The sequence below is a fragment of the Triticum dicoccoides genome, chromosome 6A, assembly GCF_002162155.2.
Source record: "Triticum dicoccoides isolate Atlit2015 ecotype Zavitan chromosome 6A, WEW_v2.0, whole genome shotgun sequence".
In the NCBI taxonomy this organism is placed as follows: Eukaryota; Viridiplantae; Streptophyta; class Magnoliopsida; order Poales; family Poaceae; genus Triticum; species Triticum dicoccoides.
The window spans coordinates 86,883,409-86,905,142 of NC_041390.1; positions in this window are offsets into that span (position 1 = coordinate 86,883,409).

The window sequence follows — 21,734 nt, forward strand, 5'->3', positions numbered from 1 at the left end:
GAAGTTCAACTACTACACGGAAAGCGTTTCAGATAACAATATAAGAATAGAAAACTAAAAGCTTAAAAGGTTTGTTTCAAGAAGTTCACATTCTCTGTCCGGGGAAGTTCAAAAATTCTTGTGAGATATGTTCACCTTGTATTTCCTTGTTCAAAAACAAAAAAAATGTTTTTTGCATTTTAAAATAATTCTCTCAATCCACAAAGAAGTTTACTTATTATTTGGGAGAAATTTGATTTCAAAAAGAAAATAAAAAATTCAAATTATAAAGATTAAGAAAATAAAGCCAGGAAGTCCATATTAAAAAGATGGAGAAGTTCGATCATTATAGAAAACTCAAAATTTCCTCGTTATTAAAGAGTGGAAACAAGAAGCTCAAACAAAATAACAAGAAGGTCAACTTTTAAAAATAGATTGCTTCAAAATGCATAAAAAAGGATTAAGAAAATCATATTAAAAATTCATAAAAAAACTCGGATATTTTCACGTAACCGAGAGAAGTTCAGATTGATAACTGCGAGAAGTTCACGTACTACATGGTGTGTATTTTGTATTAGAAAAGAATAAAAAGCAAAGTCTAAACGTTCTGTTGTTATAAGTTCAAGTCCTCCATCGGATAAAGTTGAAAAAATTATTGTGAGAGAGATTTGTACAAAAGGAATATCATTTGTGTAACATGGACCAAAATGAATGGGATAAAGTTCAACGTGAAAACAACAGGAAGTTCGACTACTATAGTGAATGAATTTCAGATGAAAAACTTTTAAAATCGTCGCGAGTATGAAAAAATGATCAACACGGGAAAGTTGTGTGTTTACAGCAGCTTTCCACTGGTATATCACTTGCTCAATTCCGGTGAGTGGATGGAGAGCTACGAGTAGTGGATGGAGAGCTAAGAGCAAAAAAATCACGTGAAAAACAGAGTGAAGTTTATGTACACATGCCGAGAAGTTCAGGTTCTTCACGCGGTGCATTTTCGAAGAATCTGTTTCGCGATAAAGGCAGAATGAATGATCTCGCTATTTTCGAAATTACTTGAAAACGGCCAGGATTCAGAGAAAACCATCAACATGAAAATGTTTCGCATTTTCCGTAGCTTTTCAGCGGTATATTATTTGCCCCATTCCGATAAAGTTTGTAGAAATTACGGTGAAAATACGTTTTTCGCCATTTTCGAAACTGACTTAAAACCATAAAGAATTAGGAGAAACAATACATACCAAAAAGTTTCGCATTTTTTCAAGCTTTCTAACGCCATATCATTTGCTGCATTCGGACGCACGGTTAAAAAATTAGCTCGAAAATACAAACTCGGTAGGACTTGGACCATTTTCTAAATTAATCTTAAACCATTGAAAATTAGAAAAAAACTTTCAAGATGAAAAAGTAGCACATTTTCATAAGCTTTCCAACGCCGTATCATATGCCTCCATTGGATTAGCCGTTTAGAAATGACATCGAAAAAACAAACTCAGCTGTTCGGTTTATGAAATGTTAAGTTTTTTCAAATTACTCTTTAACCATAGGGAATTAGAGAAAACTTTAAACATGTGGAAGGAGCGGTTTTGCATCAGCTTTCCAACGCCATATTATATGCCTCATTCCGATAAATGGTTTAGAAATGTGATCGAAAATACGATTCACATTTTTTGTGCAAAGAAAAATCGGTTTTCAAAGCTGCTCTTAAACCGCTTATATTTTGCCAAAAATTTAAGTTGGGTCATGATATTGGTGTCCATAGCTTTCCAACGATATATCGCAAGCCCCATTTGGGCAATGTTGGCGGAAGTTCAACCTAGTTCACAGGGAAGTTCAACGTACTACTAGCGGGGCAGGTCAGGTTGTGATCAGAATATATATATATATATATATATATATATATATATATATATATATATATATATATATGTGTGTGTGTGTGTGTGTGTGTGTGTGTGTGTGCGCGCGCGTGTGTGTGTGTGTGTGTGTATATATCTACAGACTAGGTATTACTTACCTTTGCTCTCCTGGAGCTGCCTCCTAACAAGGCCGAGCTCTTTCTCGGATGCCTCGAGGTCCTGCTTCAGTGTGGCGACCTCCGCACTCAGTGCGGCAGAGGTCAGTAGTGAAGCCTACATACGCATATAGACATACTTATATTAGACTCCTGCAAATATTATTTGATCCTCTGTTCGGCTTTTCTTTGTGAACACCAAAAAGAGCATCAGGGGCTACTGCCTATGCGGTAATATTTTTTATATTTTTACTTACCTCAAAGACTGTTAGAAGGCTAGCACAGGCTTCAGTCAGTCCGCTCTTGATCACGGCACTCATAATAGTGCGGTGCTCTTCGTCGATGGAAGCGCCGTGAAGCGCTCCCAGCAGGTTGGCCGGTCCCTCTGGATGGACAGAGGTCACCGGCACAGGCGTCTTGCCCCTTTTGGAAGGAGGCCGCCTGCCCGAGTCCGGAACCACTGGAGGTTCCGACGCGGTGTTCGGCTGAAGGCCGAACTCGGAGCCCTCGGGAGCCTTACTCCCTCCGCTCCCGGAGTCCGGAAGGTCGCCTTGAGGCGCCTCCGGGATTGTCTCCCCTCGACCCGGTGCCTCCTGAGACAATACCTCGGCATTGTCCGTAGGACAAGGGTAGGTGGCAGTCGGAAGTGGATCGCTATCCATATCCGACAAGTCCAAGGAGCCGTCTGACGAGGATACATCGATACAGGCTTGGGGCAGTCTGCATAATCATATTCGGCGTTAGGAGAGGCAGTGCAACAAAGGTATACTATGAGTTACTCTGGTATCCGAATACTTATGACTTCGCCAGGGGCTTGCCCCTGAGCAGCCACTCGTCTTCGTCTTCGGCGGTGGTGGTGGAGCAGTCCGGAAGGAGAGTCCTTGCCTTCTTGGACCCTTCACCCCCCCCCCCCCCGATTGCGGCGGCCTTCCTTTTCTTGTCTCCCCGGATGGAGGGGGAGCATCTTCTTCTTCCTCCTCGTCTTCATGGGAGGAGTGCGCCGTGGAGTCATCAGACGATGAGTTCGATACCACCTGGCGTCGGGAACTCTTTCGGGTTCCCTTGGCCTTCTTCTTGGTCTTCTCCGACACCTTGTGAGGAGCTGGAGTCAGCATCTCCGTCAGGAAAGCATCCAAAGTGTCTTTGGGCAGAGGGGCCGGACAGTTGATCTGGTCCGATGCCTCTACCCAGTCCTGTCAAAGGCATGGGAGCTCAGACCCTACACGCGATTAAGCAATGGGAAGTAAATATCCTACCATATGTATAGAACTTACCGGATTTGCAGGGCACTTCGCGCTTAGCCCGCGGTCCTCGGTGAGAGAGGGAGGGACCTCGGCGCCTTTGAATAGCACCTTCCAGACGTCCTTGTGCATTGTATCGAAGAGCTTGCTTAGAGTCTGGTGCCGGGCCGGGTCGAACTCCCATAAGTTGAAATCCCGTTGTTGGCATGGGAGGATCCGGCGGAAGAGCATGACTTGGACTATGTTGACAAGCTTAAGTTTCTTGCTTGCCATGTTTCGGATACATTTCTGGAGTCCGTCCAGCTCCACCGATGAACCCCAGGACATGCCCTTCTCTTTCCAGGAAGTGAGCCGCGTAGGGAATGCAAATCCAAACTCGGGGGCCGCCGCCCAGTTGGTGTTGCGCGGCTCGGTGATGTAGAACCAGGCTGATTGCCACCCCTTTATGGTCTCCACGAAGGAGCCCTCAAGCCATATAACATTGGGCATCTTTCCCACCATGGCCCCACCGCATTCCGCTTGCTGTCCGCCCACCACCTTCGGCTTGATATTGAAGGTCTTCAGCCACACACCGAAGTGGGGCCGGATGCGGAGGAAAGCCTCACACACGACGATGAACGCCGAAATGTTGAGGATGAAGTTCGGGGCCAGATCATGAAAGTCTAGCCCGTGGTAGAACATAAGTCCGCGGACGAATGGATGGAGGGGAAAGCCCAGTCCGCGGAGGAAGTGATGGAGGAAAACTACCCTCTCGTGGGGTTCCGGGGTAGGGACGATCTGCCCCACAGCTGGCAATCGATGCGCGATATCCGCGGCTAAGTATCCGGCTCCGCGTAGCTTTTTGATGTGTCCCTCCGTAACGGAGGAAGCCATCCACTTGCCTCCCGCTCCGGACATGTTTGGAGAAGGTTGAGGAGAGGGATGTGGACTTGGGCGTTGGAGCTCGAGTGCGCAAGAATGGATGAGCAAGGAGGAAGAAGGCGTGGGTAGAAGAAGGTTAAACCTTATCCCTTTATAAGGGCGGACGAAACTATGCGCCCCCACTAGCCTGGTAAAACTCGCTTATCCCCCAAGCGCCGTAATTGATGGCGCGGTTGGGTTACCCACGCCCGTATTGATGAGAATCCCGCAATAAGGGGGATACGATCTCTGCTTTGACAAGACGTGTCAAGAAACCGCCTCGCGTTATGTGCGGGGCTGGTTAAAGAAAAACAGTTCGAATAATCACCAGGCCATGGCATGGTGTCATGTTGCCGAAACGTGTCAGTAGATTAGATTTGTGAAAATATTATTCTCTCTACGGTGGTATGTGGGACTTATTTTGCAAGGTCGGACACTATCCTTGTATTCAAATTCTTCCGTGGTATATTCGGAGGAGGAACCCGCCTTGCAATGTCGAAGACAACACTGCGCGCCGGACTCATCGTCATTGATGCCTAGTTCAGGGGCTACTGAGGGAGTCCTGGATTAGGGGGTCTCCGGACAGCCGGACTATATCCTGTGGCCGGACTGTTGGACTATGAAGATGCAAGATTGAAGACTTCGTCCCGTGTCCGGATGGGACTCTACTTGGCGTGGAAGGCAAGCTAGGCAATACGGATATGGATATCTCCTCCTTTGTAACCGACCTTGTGTAATCCTAGCCCCCTCCGATGTCTATATAAACCGGAGGGTTTTAGTCCGTAGGACAACATAAAATCATACCATAGGCTAGCTTCTAGGGTTTAGCCTCTCCGATCTCGTGGTAGATCAACTCTTGTAATACTCATATTATCAAGAATAAATCAAGCAGGACGTAGGGTTTTACCTCCATCAAGAGGGCCCGAACCTGGGTAAAACATCGTGTCCCTGGCCTCCTGTTACCATCCACCTTAGACGCACAGTTCGGGACCCCCTACCCGAGATTCGCCGGTTTTGACACCGACAGCTGTGTCATCGGAACCTTGGATTCGTCCCCGGCCATAGGCTCCGAACCGCTTGCGTCCGTGCCTATCGAATCTGATTGGGCACCGATCATGCAGTTTACCTCCGCGGATATCTTTCAGCACTCTCCCTTGGGCGACGTGCTAAATTCACTGAGGTCTCTCTCCTTGTCAGAAGACCCTTCGCCGAACTATGTCCGGCTTGAGTGGGAAGCGGACGACGAAGATATTCATTCCCTACCCACCACCCACTTAATAGCCACTGTCGATGACTTAACCGACATGCTTGATTTTGGCTCTGAAGACATCGACGGTATGGACGAGGATGTAGGAGAAGAACTGGAACGACTGCCCATAGGGCGTTGGACGGCCACCTCATCATATGATATATATATGGTGGACACCCCCAAAGAAAGCGATGGCAATAAGGCAACGGAGGATAATCCCCCCGAGAAGCAATCTAAGCATCGGCATCATCGGTGCCGCTCTAAGCCCCACCATAGCAAAAGCAGCGATACCGGCACAAGAGACAATAACGTTGCGGATAGTGCCGAAGACGAAGACAATCTCCTCCAGCCAGGCTTCGAGCAGGAGGATGGGCAAGCTATCCCTAAGGAACAGGCGACAGACGGAGAATCAGAGGATGAAAATTACATGCCCCTCTCCGAAGACGAGGTGAGCCTCGGCGATGAAGAATTTATCATGCCTGAGGATCCCGTCGAGCAGGAGCGCTTCAAGCGCCGGCTTATAGCAACAGCAAAAAGCCTGGAGAAAAATCAGCAGCAGCTTCAAGCTGATCAAGATGTGATAGCGGATAGATGGACTGAGGTCCTGGCAGCCGAGGAATACGAACTCGAGCGCCCAACCAAAAGTTACCCAAAAGCGCAGGTCGCTACCCCAACTAGAGGAGGAAGCGTTAAAGCCTACACTACCAGCGTATGATGCAGCTGACCGGCCACCTCGTGGCCGAGAGAAAGCGGCATATCAGCCCGAAGGCCAGCCCACACCCCGTCGCCAGCCAAACAAAAACACCAAGGCACAGGGCTACACGCAAGACCTGCGAGACATATTGGAAAACAAAGCAGGACATACAAGATCGATCTACGGATCACGGGGGCATGCCCCAATGCGTGACGACGACCGTCACACCGGATATACTAAAAGCAAATCTGGCCGGGCCGAATACAACAGACAAATCTCGTATGAACTGCGTCGTTATATAGCCCGGCACAGAGGCACCGCACACCCCCTATGCTTCACCGATGAAGTAATGGATCACGAATTCTCAGAAGGGTTTAAACCCATGAACATTGAATCATATGATGGTACAACAGACCCCGCGGTATGGATTGAAGATTTCCTCCTCCACATCCACATGGTCCGCAATGATGATCTACATGCCATCAAGTACCTCCCACTAAAACTCAAAGGGTCGGCTCGGCATTGGCTGAATAGCTTGCCGGCAAACTCCATTGGCAGTTTGGAGAACTTGGAAGACGCATTCCTTGACAACTTCCACGGCACTTATGTGTGACCACCGGATGCTGATGACTTGAGTGACATAACCCAACAGCCCGGGGAGTCAGCCAGGAAATTCCGGACTCGGTTGCTAACTAAAAAGAACCAAATTGTCAACTGTCCGGATGCCGAGGCCTTACCGGCATTTAAGCATAACATCCGCGATGAGTGGCTCGCCCGACACCTCGGCCAAGAGAAGCCGAAGTCCATGGCAGCCCTCACGACACTCATGACCCACTTTTGTGCAGGCGAGGCCAGCTGGCTGGCTCGCAGCAACAACACATCAAGAAATCCTGGCAATTCAGATGCCAAAGACAGCAACGGCAAGCCACGTCACAATAGACACAAGCGCCACAACAACGGCGACAATGCCGAAGATACGACAGTCAATGCCGGATTCAGTGGCTCTAAATCCGGTTAGCGGAAAAAGGCGTTCAAAGGAAGCAATCCGGGCCCGTCCAGTTTGGACCACATACTCGACCGCTCGTGTCAAATTCACGGCACCCCGAAAAACCAGCCAACCACACCAATAGAGAATGCTGGGTGTTCAAACAGGACGGCAAGTTGAATGCCGAAAACAAGGAAAAGGGGCTGCATAGCGACGACGCAGAGGAGCACCGGCCGCCGAACACAGGAGGACAGAAGAAATTTCCTCCCCAAGTGAAAAGGGTGAACATGATATACACAACCCATATTCCCAAGCGGGAACAGAAGCATGCACTAAGGGACGTCTATGCGATGGAGCCAGTCGCCCCAAATTTCAACGCATGGTCTTCTTGTCCGATCACTTTCGATTGTAGGGACCACCCTACCAGTATCCGTCATGGCGGTACTGCCGCATTGGTCCTTGACCCTGTCATTGACGGATTTCACCTGACTCGAGTCCTTATGGATGGTGGCAACAACCTGAACCTGCTCCATCAGGATACGGTGCACAAAATGGGCATCAACCCCTTGAGGATCGAACCCACAAAAACCACCTTTAAAGGTGTCATACCAGGTGTAGAGGCCTGTTGCACGGGCTCAATCACACTGGAGGTGGTCTTTGGATCTCCGGAAAACTTCCGAAGTGAGGAGTTGATCTTCGATATTGTCCCCTTCCACAGTGGCTATCACGCACTGCTCGAATGAACCGCATTTTCCAGATTCAATGTGGTACCGCACTATGCTTACCTCAAGCTCAAAATTCAAGGACCTCGCGGGGTTATAGCAGTTAATGGAAACATAGAACGCTCGCTCCGTACGGAGGAGCACACTACGGCCCTCGCAGCAGAAGTACAAAGCAGCCTTTTGAGGCAAACCGCCAATTCGGCGATAAAGCCCCCAGACACCTTCAAGAGAGTCCGGAGTACCCTGCAACAGGATCACCCGGCATGTTCAGAGCTCGCCTAGCAATTCAGCCTCCGTCCTAGTCCCAGTCAAGCGGCGAAATTTGCACCGCGCGTACATAATTACGCACTCAAAATACCATGGGCATAGGCGGAGGCACGACAATGGCACGGCCCACAAAGCGGCTCAACCGCCTCAGGACCCGTATATCTTTACCATTTTCTTCCTTTCAGGACCCTATTCTCTGAAGTCCCTCTCCGATAGCCTGATTATCGGACCCATCACGGGAAGGAAACACCAAGGAAGCAAGAAGCTTTGACGTACAAGGGAATCCCCAGGTGGTCTCTGATAACGATCACTATACCTGTTTTATATATCCACACACAGCTTGCCCTTGGATAGGACATGTCAAATAGTCCTATTTTCGCTTATTGCACTATTTGTATACATACGCTTTCACATATCATTTAAATAACAATGTACAACGTGAGCTTATTATTGCATTTCTTCATCTTTTTTTTCATGTGTGCTTATTTACGGCAAACTGCACCCGTAAATTCTGGTACGTCCAATGCACCAGGGGCTTCAGTGTACCCCATAACACGACAAGAAAAGTCCAAACACTTTCGACAGTGCGGCACCCCGAACTTATAGCATTATATGCATCAGCTCCGAATCATGTCTTTGGTCAATAGTTGGGTTTGCCTGGCTCCCATGTTTTGGTACCTTACGTTCCGCTATATCGGCTAAGGTAGCACTGGGAGAACTACTGCGATTGTGTCCCGGTTCTTTCGGACAAGCACCTCAGTAGAGAAAGCCGAAAACTGACTGTCATGATGCGGCGTGAGCTGGTCGCTGTTCGAGAGGTCTCAAATCCTTAAAGATTTTTTCCGCTTCGGGCGAGGAATCGGCCTTGTCCGATTTAGGCATATTTAGCGCCCCAAGTTCGGCCTTCCGAATACTAGGGGCTTCTCCAAAATTTAAAATTGTAGACTTCTATGGCTAAGTGAGAGTGATAAAGTTGTATAGTCCGATTGCCTTGTTCGTTGCGCTAAACACCTCCTTAAAGGACCAATGTTTTTGGATAAAGAGTGTTTAAGATTTATCCCGAACACCTCAATACTAGTTACATGTGGGCAGAAGCCGACGACTGGCCAACTCTCAGATTTTATAAACATCCGCGCAAAAGGTAATATTTTAAATCAACAAGCGTTATATAGCGCACATGAACTCGTTTTCATATTACAGGATCACATGAGTACATTCTTTCAAATATTACATCCTTAGCACATTCCTCCGCCACAAGGAGGGCACCCTTCAGGATACTGTCATAATACTTTTCGGGGTGGCGATGCTCCTTGCCCTCCGGTGGCCCCTCCTTCACCAGCTTTTCGGCATCCATCTTTGCCCAGTGCACTTTCACACGGGCAAAGGCCCTGCGCGCACCTTCAATGCAAACAGACCGCTTTATGACTTCAAATCGTGGGTAGGCATTCACAAGCCGCTTTACCAGGTCGAAGTAGCTATCAGGAAGGGGCTTGCCAGGCCACATCCGGACTATGATACCCTTCATGTCCAGTTCGGCCGCCTTGTGAAGCTCGACCAGTTGCTTCAGCTGGTCGCTCAAGGGCATCGGCTATTCGGTCCCAGCATATTGGGACCAGAACAACTTTTCTGTCGAGCTCCCTTCCTCGGCCCGGTAGAATTCCGCGGCATCCAATACGCTGCGTGGTAGATCTGCGAACGCTCCTAGAGAGCCCCGTATTCGGGTAAGTAAAAGGAAAGTCTCCTTCACATGCTTGCTTTGCATAGTGAATGCCTTACTCGCCGCTATCTTCTTGACCGCCTGAATCTCCTGGAGGGCCTTTTGGGCTTCGGCCTTGGCATTTTGTGCGCTCTCGAGGGCCTTTGCAAGCTCGGACCCCTGCATCTTAGAGTCACGCTCCAAGGACTCGTATTTCTTGACAAAATCCTGGAGCTCTTGCTGAACCTCGTCGACTCAGACCTCTTGCTTCTCACGCTCGATGCGCTCCTTGGCCGCTCTGTCTTTGGTCGTGGCCCTAGCAAGATTCATGATGATCCTATGATCTAATGACCACTTTTTTCTTTATCAATATACATATGGGGTATCACTTACCTTTGTTCTCTTCTTTCTGCCTCTTGGTAAGGGTGAGCTCTTCCTCGGACCGCTCAAGGTCCCGCTTCAGTCCGGAGACCTCCACAGTATGAGCGGCAGCGGCCAGCAGCGAAGCCTACTCATTCACATAGACATATTCTAATTAGACTCCTGTGATTGTTATTTGATCCTTTGTTCGTCCTTTCTTTGCGAACACCAAACAGAGCATCAGGGGCTGCTGTCTATGCTGTGATATTTTATCATAATTTGATTACTTTCCTCAAAGCCTGTTAGGAGGCTGGCACAGGTTTCGGTCAATACGCTTTTGGTGGACCGAACCTCCTCGACCACCGCACTCATGATGGTGCGGTGCTCTTTGTCAATGGAAGCGCCGCGAAGTGCGTCCAGCAAGTTGTCCGATGCCTCTGGATGGACAAAGGCCCTCGGCACAGATGGCTCACCACCCTTAGCGAGGGGTCGCCTAACAGAATCTGGAACCACTGGAGGTTCCGGTGCAGTATCCGGCTGGGGGCCAAACTTGCTACGGCCCCATGCGCCCGGCATCTGGGATGTCACGTTGGGGAGCCTCCAGAATTATCCCCCTTGGTCTGGTGCCCTCTGAGACAACACCTTGATGTCGTCCGTGGGCCGGGGGGAGGTGGCTGTCAGGAGTGAATCGTTGTTCATCGCCGACAGGCCCAAAGACCCATCCGAAGAGGATACGTCGACGTGGGCTTTGGCTAGACTGCACGATCATGTTCGACATGATAACAAGCAATAAAACAAAACATACCAGAACCATCATAGTATCCGGATAGTTACAACTTTGCCAGGGGCTTATCCTTGGGAAACCACTCCTCGTCGCTATAAGCGGCTGTTGTGGAGTGGTCCGGAAGGAGGGTCCTTCCCTTCTTGGACCCTTCGGCCTCCCTAGATGGGGCGGCCTTCCTTTTCTTGTCTGCCCTGGTTGGGGGTCAAACTTTCCTCTTCCGCCTCCTCATTTTCGTGGGAGGAGTGCACCTTGGTGTTTTCGGACGATGAGTCCGATACAACCTTGCGTCGGAGACCTTTCCTGGTCCCCACGGCCTTCTTCTTCGGCGCCTCATAGGGCGCCGGAACCAACATCTCCGTTAAGAGAGCCTTTGCTGGATCTTTGGGCAGTGGGTCCGAACAAACGATCCGCTCCGCTGTCGCTACCCAGTCCTGTTAAAATGGCATGGAGGCTTAGATCCCTCACATGATTTTACTAGGGAAAGGAACATCTTGTGAGATATAAAGAGCTTACCGGATTGGCAGGGCGCTTTGCGCTGAGTCCGCGATCCTCGGTAAGGGGAGGAGGAACCTCGGCGGCCTTGAACAGCACCTTCCAGACGTCTTTATGCGTCGTGTCGAAAAGCTCTCGTAGCGTCTGGTGCTCGGCCAGGTCGAACTCCCACATATTGAATGCCCGTCTTTGACATGGAAGGATCCGGTGAAAGAGCATGACTTGGACCATGTTGACAAGCTTGATTTTCTTGCTTATCATATTTTTAACACAGCTCTGGACTCCGGACAGCTCCACCGATGAACCCCAGGATAGGCCCTTCTCTTTCCAGGGGGTGAGCCGCGTGGGGATGCCGGATCGAAATTCGGGGGTCGCCACCCAGTTGGTGTCGCGTGGCTCGGTGATGTAGAACCACCCTGATTGCCACCCCTTCACGGTCTCCACATAGGAGCCTTCGAGCCAGGTGACATTGGGCATTTTGCCCACCATGGAGCCTCCGCACTCCGCTTGCTGGCAGACCACCACCTTCGGTTTCATGTTGAAGGTCTTCAGCCACAGGCCAAAGTGGGGCTTGATGCGGAGGAAGGCCTCGCACACGACGATAAATGCCGAGATGTTGAGGATGAAATTGGGGGTCAGATCATGGAAGTCCAGCCCGTAGTAGAACATGAGCCCGCGGACAAATGGGTGGAGGGGAAATCCCAGTCCACGGATGAAGTGGGTGAGGAATACAATGCTCTCATGGGGTTCTGGGGTAGGGACGATCTGCCCCGCGTCTGGGAGCCGGTGCATGATGTTTGCGGCCAGGTATCCGGTTTCCCAGAGCTTCATAATGTCCTCCTCCGTAATGGAGGAGACCATCCACTTGCCTCCCACTCCGGACATGTTTGGAGTGGCTCTGTGGAGAAGATGAGAACTTGGGCGCTGGAGCTTGAGTGCGCGAGAATGGATGGGCAGGGGAAGAAGACGGCGTGGGGTGAAAAATAGGAATCCTTATCCCTTTATAAAGGTGGTAGAAACTGTGCGCCTCCCCACTTGCCCCATAAAATTGCTTATTCCCCAAGCGCCGCGATTGATGGCACGGTTGGGTTACCCATACTTTTATTGATGAGAATCCCGTGATAAGGGGAACACAATCTCTGCTTCGACAAGACGTGCCAATAAAACCGCCTCGCAACACATGCAGTGGCAGGCAGGGGAAAACGATTCGTAATGACCGGACCACGGCAGGATGTCACGTTATGAAAAGTGGTTAGCAGATTAGATTTGTGGAATAATATACTCTCTACGGTGGTATGTGGAATTTCTTTTACAGAGCCGGACACGATCCTGGTGTCCAAAATCTTCTATGGAGTATTCGGAGAAGGAACCCTCCTTGCAATGTCGAAGATAATCTGCACGCCGGACTCATCGTCATTGAAGCCTAGTTCAGGAGCTACTGAGGGAGTCCGGGATTAGGGGTTCCTCGGATAGCCGGACTATATACTTTGGCCAGACTGTTGGACTCTGAAGATACAAGATTGAAGACTTCATCCCATGTCCGGGTGGGACTCTCCTTTGCATGGAAGGCAAGCTTGGCAATTCGGATATGTTGATCTCCTTCCCTGTAACCGAATCTGTGTAACCCTAGTCCCCTCCAGTGTCTATATAAACCGGAGGGTTTAGTCCATAGGACAACAACAATCATAACCATAGGCGAGCTTCTTGGGTTTAGCCTCTGCGATCTCGTGGTAGATCAACTCTTGTAATACTCATATCATCAAGATCAATCAAGCAGGAAGTAGGGTATTACCTCCATCGAGAGGGCCCAAACCTGGGTAAACATTGTGTCCCCCGCCTCCTATTACCCTCAGCCTTAGATGCACAGTTCGGGACCCTCTGCCCTAGATCCATTGGTTTTGACACCGACAATGGGTGGCCTCTACACCAACTCAGCAAGCACCTGCGTGGCGGCATGCGACCCTTCATGAAGGCTCCACCACCGTGCCAACCCAGCAGCCAGCCAATGTGGCGCCGTGATGCCTCATCAGCTCGGACGCATGTCGAGGCCAGGTGAGGCGGCGACGGCTGGGACATGCTTCCCTAGCGTCCCTGATAAATCAAGGAGGGCACGTCGGCAGCGCATTAAATGCATTTGTCCGACGGTCCAAGAGGATAGGCTTATCGAATATAGGCCTTTCCACCTCCTGTGTGCCACTGTGGCAACCCCTTTTTCCTGTATAAGGAGGCCCAAGGCGACCAGGGGAGGGATTCGGCTCTTTTGGGAAAGTTGCACCCCATATCTAGCTCAAGAACACAAGAACACTCAAATACATCCAGCAAAGAAGGACTAGGGTAGTACGCATCTTCGCGGCCCGAACCTGGGTAAACGATCCGTGTGCTTTGTGTCAGACCTGCTCTTTGCGCAACCTCACGCTCGCCAACCGTAGAAGGGATCCCCGTGACCCCATAGGTGTCATTTCCACCGACACTAGGGATTAAGCCCTAAATAAACTAACTCGATTACATGATGAATCTCATCCAACTCCTCACTGACCAGTGAGCCTACGAAGGAATTACTCACTCCTGGTGGGGAGCATCATGGAATTGGCGATGGAGAAGGGTTGGTGATGACGAAGAATGAAGATCCCCCTCTCCAGAGCCCAAACGGACTCTAGATCTGGCCTCCCGATGAAGAACAGGAGGTAATTCTTTCTCCCCGATTTTTTTCTGGAAAAATAGGATTTTATAGCGTCGGTTTCAAGGTCTGCGGGGCCACTAGGTGGGGACAACGCACCTGAGCGCGCTAGGAGAGGGGGGCACACCCTGGTGGGTGTGCCCACCCAGGTGCCCCTCTCCGATAGGTCTTGGCTCCATAAATTCTTATTATTGATATAAAAAATCCTCCCAAAGTTTTATTCCATTTCGAGAACTTTTATTTCTGCACAAAAACAACACCATGGTAGTTCTGCTAAAAATAGCGCTAGTCCGGGGTTAGTTTCATTCATATCATGCAAATTAGAGTGCAAAACAAGAGGAAAAGCGTTAGGAAAAGTAGATACATTGGAGACGTATCAGCGATGAACCCACTCTTTTTGATTTCAAGGATTTTAATTATGATAATTGTTCTTTGATAGATTGTATTTCCTTGTTGCAATCCATGTTGAATTCTCCTCATGCTTATAATCAAAATAAAGCTTTTACTAAACATATCGTTGATGCTATGATGATTTTTTTGTAGAAAAACTTGAGTTTGAAGTTTCAATCCCTAGAAAGCATTATGATGAGTGGGAACCTACTATTAAGATTAAAATTAAAGATTATGAGTGACATGCTTTCTGTGATTTGGGTGCTAGCATTTCCATGATTCCAAAAACTTTATGTAATGTGCTAGATTTCCGTGAATTTGATGATTGTTCTTTAAATTTGCATCTTGTGAATTCATCTATTATGAAACCTATGGGAAGAATTAATGATGTTCTTATTGTTACAGATAGGAATTATGTGCCCGTAGATTTCATTGTGCTTGATATAGATTGCAATCCTACATGTCCTATTATTCTTGGTAGACCTTTCCTTATAATGATTAGTGCAATTATTGATATGAAAGAAGGAAACATTAGATTTCAATTTCCGTTAAGGAAGGGCATGGAACACTTTCCAAAAAGAAAATTAAGTTGCCATCTGAATCTATTATGAGGGCTACTTATGGATTGCATACCAAAGATGACAATACCTAGATATATGTTTTATGCCTAGCTATGGGCGTTAAACAATAGCGCTTGTTGGGGGGCAACTGAATTTTATTTTTATGTTTCTTTGTTTTGGGTTCTGTTTTTCAATAAATACACATTATTACCTCTGTAGTTATTGTGTTTTGGTGTTTTAATTAGTGTTTCAGCCAAGTAAGACCTTTGGGATGGCTTACGGTGGTAGTTGATTTGATCTTGCTGAAAAATAGAAAATTTTACGCTCAGTAAAACAATTTATAAAAATCACAAAAGCATGCTTTTGATCTCAATTTTTTTACATAAGATAGATATACAAATTTCCCAGGTTGTTCTAGTTTTTCAGAATTTTTTGAGTTACCGAAGTATACGAAGTTTTCAGATTGCTACAAATTGTTCTGTTTTTGACAGATTCTGTTTTCTATGTGTTGTTTGCTTATTTTGATGAATCTATGGGTAGTATCGGGGGGTATGAACCATGGAAAAGTTGGAATAAAGTAGATATTACACCAATATAAATAAAGAATGATTTCACAATAGTACCAAAAAATGGTGATTTATTTTCTTATACTAATGGATCTCATGAGTTTTCTGTTCTGAAGTTTTCAAGTTTTGGGAAGAGATTTGATGGACTATGGAGTAGGGAGTGGCAGGAGCCTAAGCTTTCGGATGCATAAGGCACCCCAAGGTAATATTCAAGGACAACCAAGCATCTAAGCTTGGGGACGCCCCAGATGGCTTCCCGTCTTTCGTCTTCGTCTATCTGTAAATTTACTTGAGGCTATATTTTTATTCACCACATGATATGTGTTTTGCTTGGAGCGTCTTGTATAATATTAGTCTTTTCTTTTAGTTTTCCACAATCATCCTGATACGTCTCCAACGTATCTATAATTTTTGATTCTTCCATGATATTATATTATCTGTTTTGGATGTTTAATGGGCTTTAATATGCACTTTTATATTATTTTTGGGACTAACCTATTAACCGAAGGCCCGGTGCAAATTGCTATTTTTTCATATTTTAGTGTTTCACAGAAAAGGAATATCAAACGGGATCTAGGAGACTTGGAGTGGAGGTCAAGGAAGCAACAAGGCGGCCACAAGATAGGGCGGCACGCCTAGGGGGTAGGCGCACCCCACCCTCGTGGGCCCCTCGTAGCCCTACCGCCTATATATGCTCTTATACCCTGAAAACATCCAGGGGAGCCACGAAATCACTTTTCCAACGCCGCAACCTTATGTACCCGTGAGATCCCATCTGGGGACCATTTTCGGCGATTTGCCGGAGGGGGATTCGATCATGGAGGGCTTCTACATCAACACCATAGCCTCTCCGATGATGTGTGAGTAGTTTACCACAGACCTTCGGGTCCATAGTTATTAGCTAGATGGCTTCTTCTCTCTCTTTGGTTCTCAATACAAAGTTCTCCTGGATGTTCTTGGAGATCTATTCGATATAATTCTTTTTGTGGTGTGTTTGCCGAGATCCGATGAATTGTGGGTTTATGATCAAGATTATCTCTGAACAATATTTGATTCTTCTCTGAATTCTTATATGCATGATTTGATATCTTTGCAAGTCTCTGCAAATTATCAGTTTGGTTTGGCCTACTAGATTGATCTTTCTTGTAATTGGAGAAGTGCTTAGCTTTGGGTTCAATCTGACGGTGTCCTTTCCCAGTGATAGTAAGGGCAGCGAGGCACGTATTTTATTGTTGCCATCGAGGATAAAAAGATGTGGTTTATACCATATTGCTTGAGTTTATCCCTCTACATCATGTCATCTTGCCTAATGCGTTACTCTATTCTTATGAACTTAATACTCTAGATGCATGTTGGATGGCGGTCGATGTGTGGAGTAACAGTAGTAGATGCAAAATCATTTCGGTCTGCTTGACAAAGATGTGATACCTATGTTCATGATCATGCCTAGATATCATCATAACTATGCGCTTTTCTATCAATTGCTCGACAGTAATTTGTTCACCCACCGTAATATATGCTATCTTGAGAGAAGCCACTAGTGAAACTTATGGCCCCCGGGTCTACTTTACATCATATTAGTTTCCCGTCAACTAGCCATTTCTGTCGCCGTTTATTTTACAATCTTTATTTTCCAATCTATACAACAAAAATACCAAAAATATGAATCTTATTATCTTTACCAGATCTCAATTTTGCAAGTGACCGTGAAGGGATTGACAACCTCTTTATCATGTTGGTTGCGAGGTTCTTATTTGTTTGTGCAGGTACTAGGGGACTTGCATGTAGTCTGCTACTGAGGGAAATACTTACGCTACTTTCCTGCATCACCCTTTCCTCTTCAAGGGAAAAGCAACGCATGCTCAAGAGGTAGTAAGAAGGATTTCTGGTGCTGTTGCTGGGGAGATCTACGCTCAAGTCAAGACATACCAAGTATCGATCACAAACTCTTATCCCTTGCATTACATTATTTGCCATTTGCCTCTCGTTTTCCTCTCCCCCATTTCACCCTTGTCACTTTATTCGCCTCTTTTTCATTCGCCCTTTTTCCGTTCGCCTTCTTTTGCTTGCCTCTTGTGTGATTGTGTGTTGGATTGATTGTTTGTCACGATGGCCCAAGACAATACTAAATTATGTTACTTCCCAATACCAACAACAATGATTTTATTAGCACTCCGATTTCTCCTCTTAACGATGCTGAATCTTGTGAAATTAATATTGCTTTGCTCAATCTTGTCATGAAAGATCAATTTGCTGGCCTTCCTAGTGAAGATGTCGCTACCCATCTAAACAACTTTGTTGATTCATGTGATATGCCAAAGAAGAAAGATGTGGATAATGATATTGTTAAATTGAAGCTATTTCCGTCTTCGCTTAGAGATCGTGATAAAACTTGGTTCTCTTCTTTACCTAAAAAGAGTATTGATTCATGGAATAAGTACAAAGATGCTTTTATCTCTAAGTATTTTCCTCCCGCTAAGATCATCTCTCTTAGAAATGATATTATGAATTTTAAGCAACTTTATCATGAGCATGTTGCACAAGCTTGGGAGAGGATGAAATTAATGATACGTAATTGCCCTACACATGGTTTGAATTTATGGATGATTATACAAATTTTTTATGATAGATTGAATTTTGCTTCTAGAAATCTTTTAGATTCGGCCACGGGAGGCACTTTTATGGAACTTTAGGAGAAGCTACTAAACTCCTAAATAATATTATGGTTAATTATTCTCAATGGCACACCGAAAGATCTACTAGTAAAAAAGTTCATGCGATAGAAGAGATTAATGTTTTGATTGGAAAGATGGATGAACTTATGAAGTTGTTTGCTAATAAGAGTGTTTCTTCTGATCCTAATGATATTCCTTTGTCCACTTTGATTGAGAATGATAATGAATCCTTGGATGTGAATTTTGTTGGTAGGAACAACTTTGGTAATAATGCGTATAGAGGAAACTTTAATTTTAGGCCGTTTCCTAGTTATTCCTCTAATAATTATGGTAATTCCTACAACAACTCTTATGGAAATTTTAATAAGATGCCCTCTGATTTTGAGACTAGTGATAAAGAATTTATGAATTTGCAAAATAATTTCAATGCTTTACTTGAAGAAAAATTGCTTAAGATTGATGAGTTGGCTAGGAATGTGGATAGAATTTCTCTTGATGTTGATTCTTTGAAACGTAGATCTATTCCACCCAAGCATAATGTCAATGAGTCTCTCAAAGCCATGAGAATTTCCATTGATGAGTGCAAAGAAAGAACCGCTAGGATGCGTGCTAAGAAAGATTGCTTTACGTAGCAATGAACCCACTATTTTGGATTTCAATGAATTTAATTATGATAATTGCTCTTTGATAGATTGTATTTCCTTGTTGCAATCCATGCTAAATTCTCCTCATGCTTATGATCAAAATAAAGCTTTTACCAAACACATCGTTGATGCTTCAATGCAATCCCATAAAGAATTAGAAGTTTCTATCCCTAGAAAACTTTATGATGAGTGGGAACCTACTATTAAAATTAATATTAAAGATTATGAATGCTATGCTTTATGTGATTTGGGTGCTAGTGTTGCCACAATTTCAAAAACTTTGTGTGATGTGCTAGGTTTCCGTGAATTTGATGATTGCTCTTTAAATTTGCATCTTGCAGATTCCACCATTAAGAAACCTATGGGAAGGAGTAATGAAGTTTTTATTGTTGCAAATAGGAATTATGTTCCCGTATATTTTATCGTTCTTGATATAGATAGCAATCCTACATGTCCTATTATTCTTGGTTGACCTTTCCTTAGAACGATTGGTGCAATTATTGACATGAAAGAAGGAAATATTAGATTCCAATTTACGTTAAGAAAAGACATGGAACACTTTCGTAGAAAGAAAATTAAATTACCTTATGAATCTATTATGAGAACCACATATGGATTGCATACCAAAGATGACAATACTTAGATCTATCCTTGTTTTTATGCCTAGCTAGGGGCGTTAAACAATAACGCTTGTTGGGAGGCAACCCAATTTTAGTTTTGTTCCTTACTTTTTGTTCCTGTTGAGTAATAAATAAATCATCTATCCTCTATTAAGAATGTGTCCTTTATGTTTTAATTAGTGTTTGTGCCAAGTAAGCCTTTAGGATCTTCTTGGGTGATTGTTATTTGATCTTGCTGTAAAAAACAGAAAGTATGCGCTCACGAGAATAATTTTCATTATTAACCAGAGTGCGATAAAATACGAATTCCAACTGCAGTAGATCAACATACAAATTATTTTGGACTTTCTAATTTCTCAGGATTTTTTGGAGTTAGATAAGTATTCGAAACCTACAGATTTCTACAGACTATTATGTTTTTGACAGATTCTGTTTTTCGTGTGTTGTTTGCTTATTTTGATGAATCTATGGCTAGTACCGGCGGGTATGAACCATAGAGAAGTTGGAATACATTAGGTTTAACACCAATATAAATAAATAATGTGTTCAATACAGTACCTTAAGGTGGTGGTTTGTTTTCTTATACTAACGGAACTCATGAGATTTTCTGTTGAGTTTTGTGTTGTGAAGTTTTCAAGTTTTTGTGTAAAGATTTGATGGATTTTGGAATAAGGAGTGGCAAGAGCCTAAGCTTGGGGATGACCAAGGCACCCTAAGGTAAAATTCAAGGACAACCAAAAGCCTAAGCTTGGGGATGCCCCGGAAGGAATCCCCTCTTTCGTCTTCGTCTATCAGTAACTTTACTTGAGGCTATATTTTTATTCACCACATGATATGTGTTTTGCTTGGGGCGTCTTGTATGATTTGAGTATTTGCCTTTTAGTTTACCACAATCATACTTTCTGTACACACCCTTTTGAAGAGACACACATGAATCGAAATTTATTAGAATACTCTATGTGCTTCACTTATATCTTTTGACATAGATAATTTTGCTCTAGTGCTTCACTTATATCTTTTTAGAGCATGGTGGTGGTTTTATTTTATTGAAATTATTGATCTCTCATGCTTCACTTATATTATTTTGAGATTCTTTTAGAACAACATAGTAATTTTCTTTGGTTATGAAATTAGTCCGAATATGATAGGCATCCAAGATGGGTATAATAAAAACTTTCATATAGAGTGCATTGAATACTATGAGAAGTTTGATACTTGATGATTGTTTTGAGATATGAAGATGATGATATTAGAGTCATGCTAGTGGATTAGTTATGAATTTGAGATTTAGTTGTGTCAAAGTTTGTGATTCCCGTAGCATGCATGTATGGTGAACCTTATGTGATGAAGTCGGAGCATGATTTATTTATTGATTGTCTTCCTTATGAGTGGCGGTCGGGGACGAGCGATGGTCTTTTCCTACCAATCTACCCCCTAGGAGCATGCGTGTAGTACTTTGTTTCGATAACTAATAGATTTTTGCAATCAGTATGTGAGTTCTTTATGACTAATGTCGAGTCCGTGGATTATATGCACTCTTACCCTTCCACCATTGCTAGCATCTCTAGTACCGCACAACTTTCACTGGTACCATAAACCCACCATATTCCTTCCTCAAAACATCCACCGTACCTACCTTTTATGGCATTTCCATAGCCATTCCGAGATATTTTGCCATGCAACTTTCCACCGTTCCGTTTATTATGACACGCTTCATCATTGTCATATTGCTTTGCATGATCATGTAGTTGACATTGTATTTGTGGCAAAGCCACCGTTCATAAATTCATACATGTCACTCTTGATTCATTGCATATCCCGGTACACCGCCGGAGGCATTCACATAGAGTCATATTTTGTTCTAACTATCGACTTGTAATTCTTGAGTTGTAAGTAAATAAAAGTGTGATGATTTTCATTATTAGAGCATTGTCCCATGTGAGGAAAGGATGATGGAGACTGATTCCCCCACAAGTCGGGAGGAGATTCGGGACAAAAAAATAGAGGCCATAAAAAAAGAAGATAAAAAGGCCCAAATAAAAAAACGAGAGAAAAAGAGAGAAGGGGCAATGCTACTATCCTTTTTCCACACTTGTGCTTCAAAGTAGCACCATGGTCTCCATGATAGAGAGTCTCCTATTTTGTCACTTTCATATACTAGTGGGAATTTTTCATTATAGAACTTGGCTTGTATATTCCAATGATGGGCTTCCTCAAAA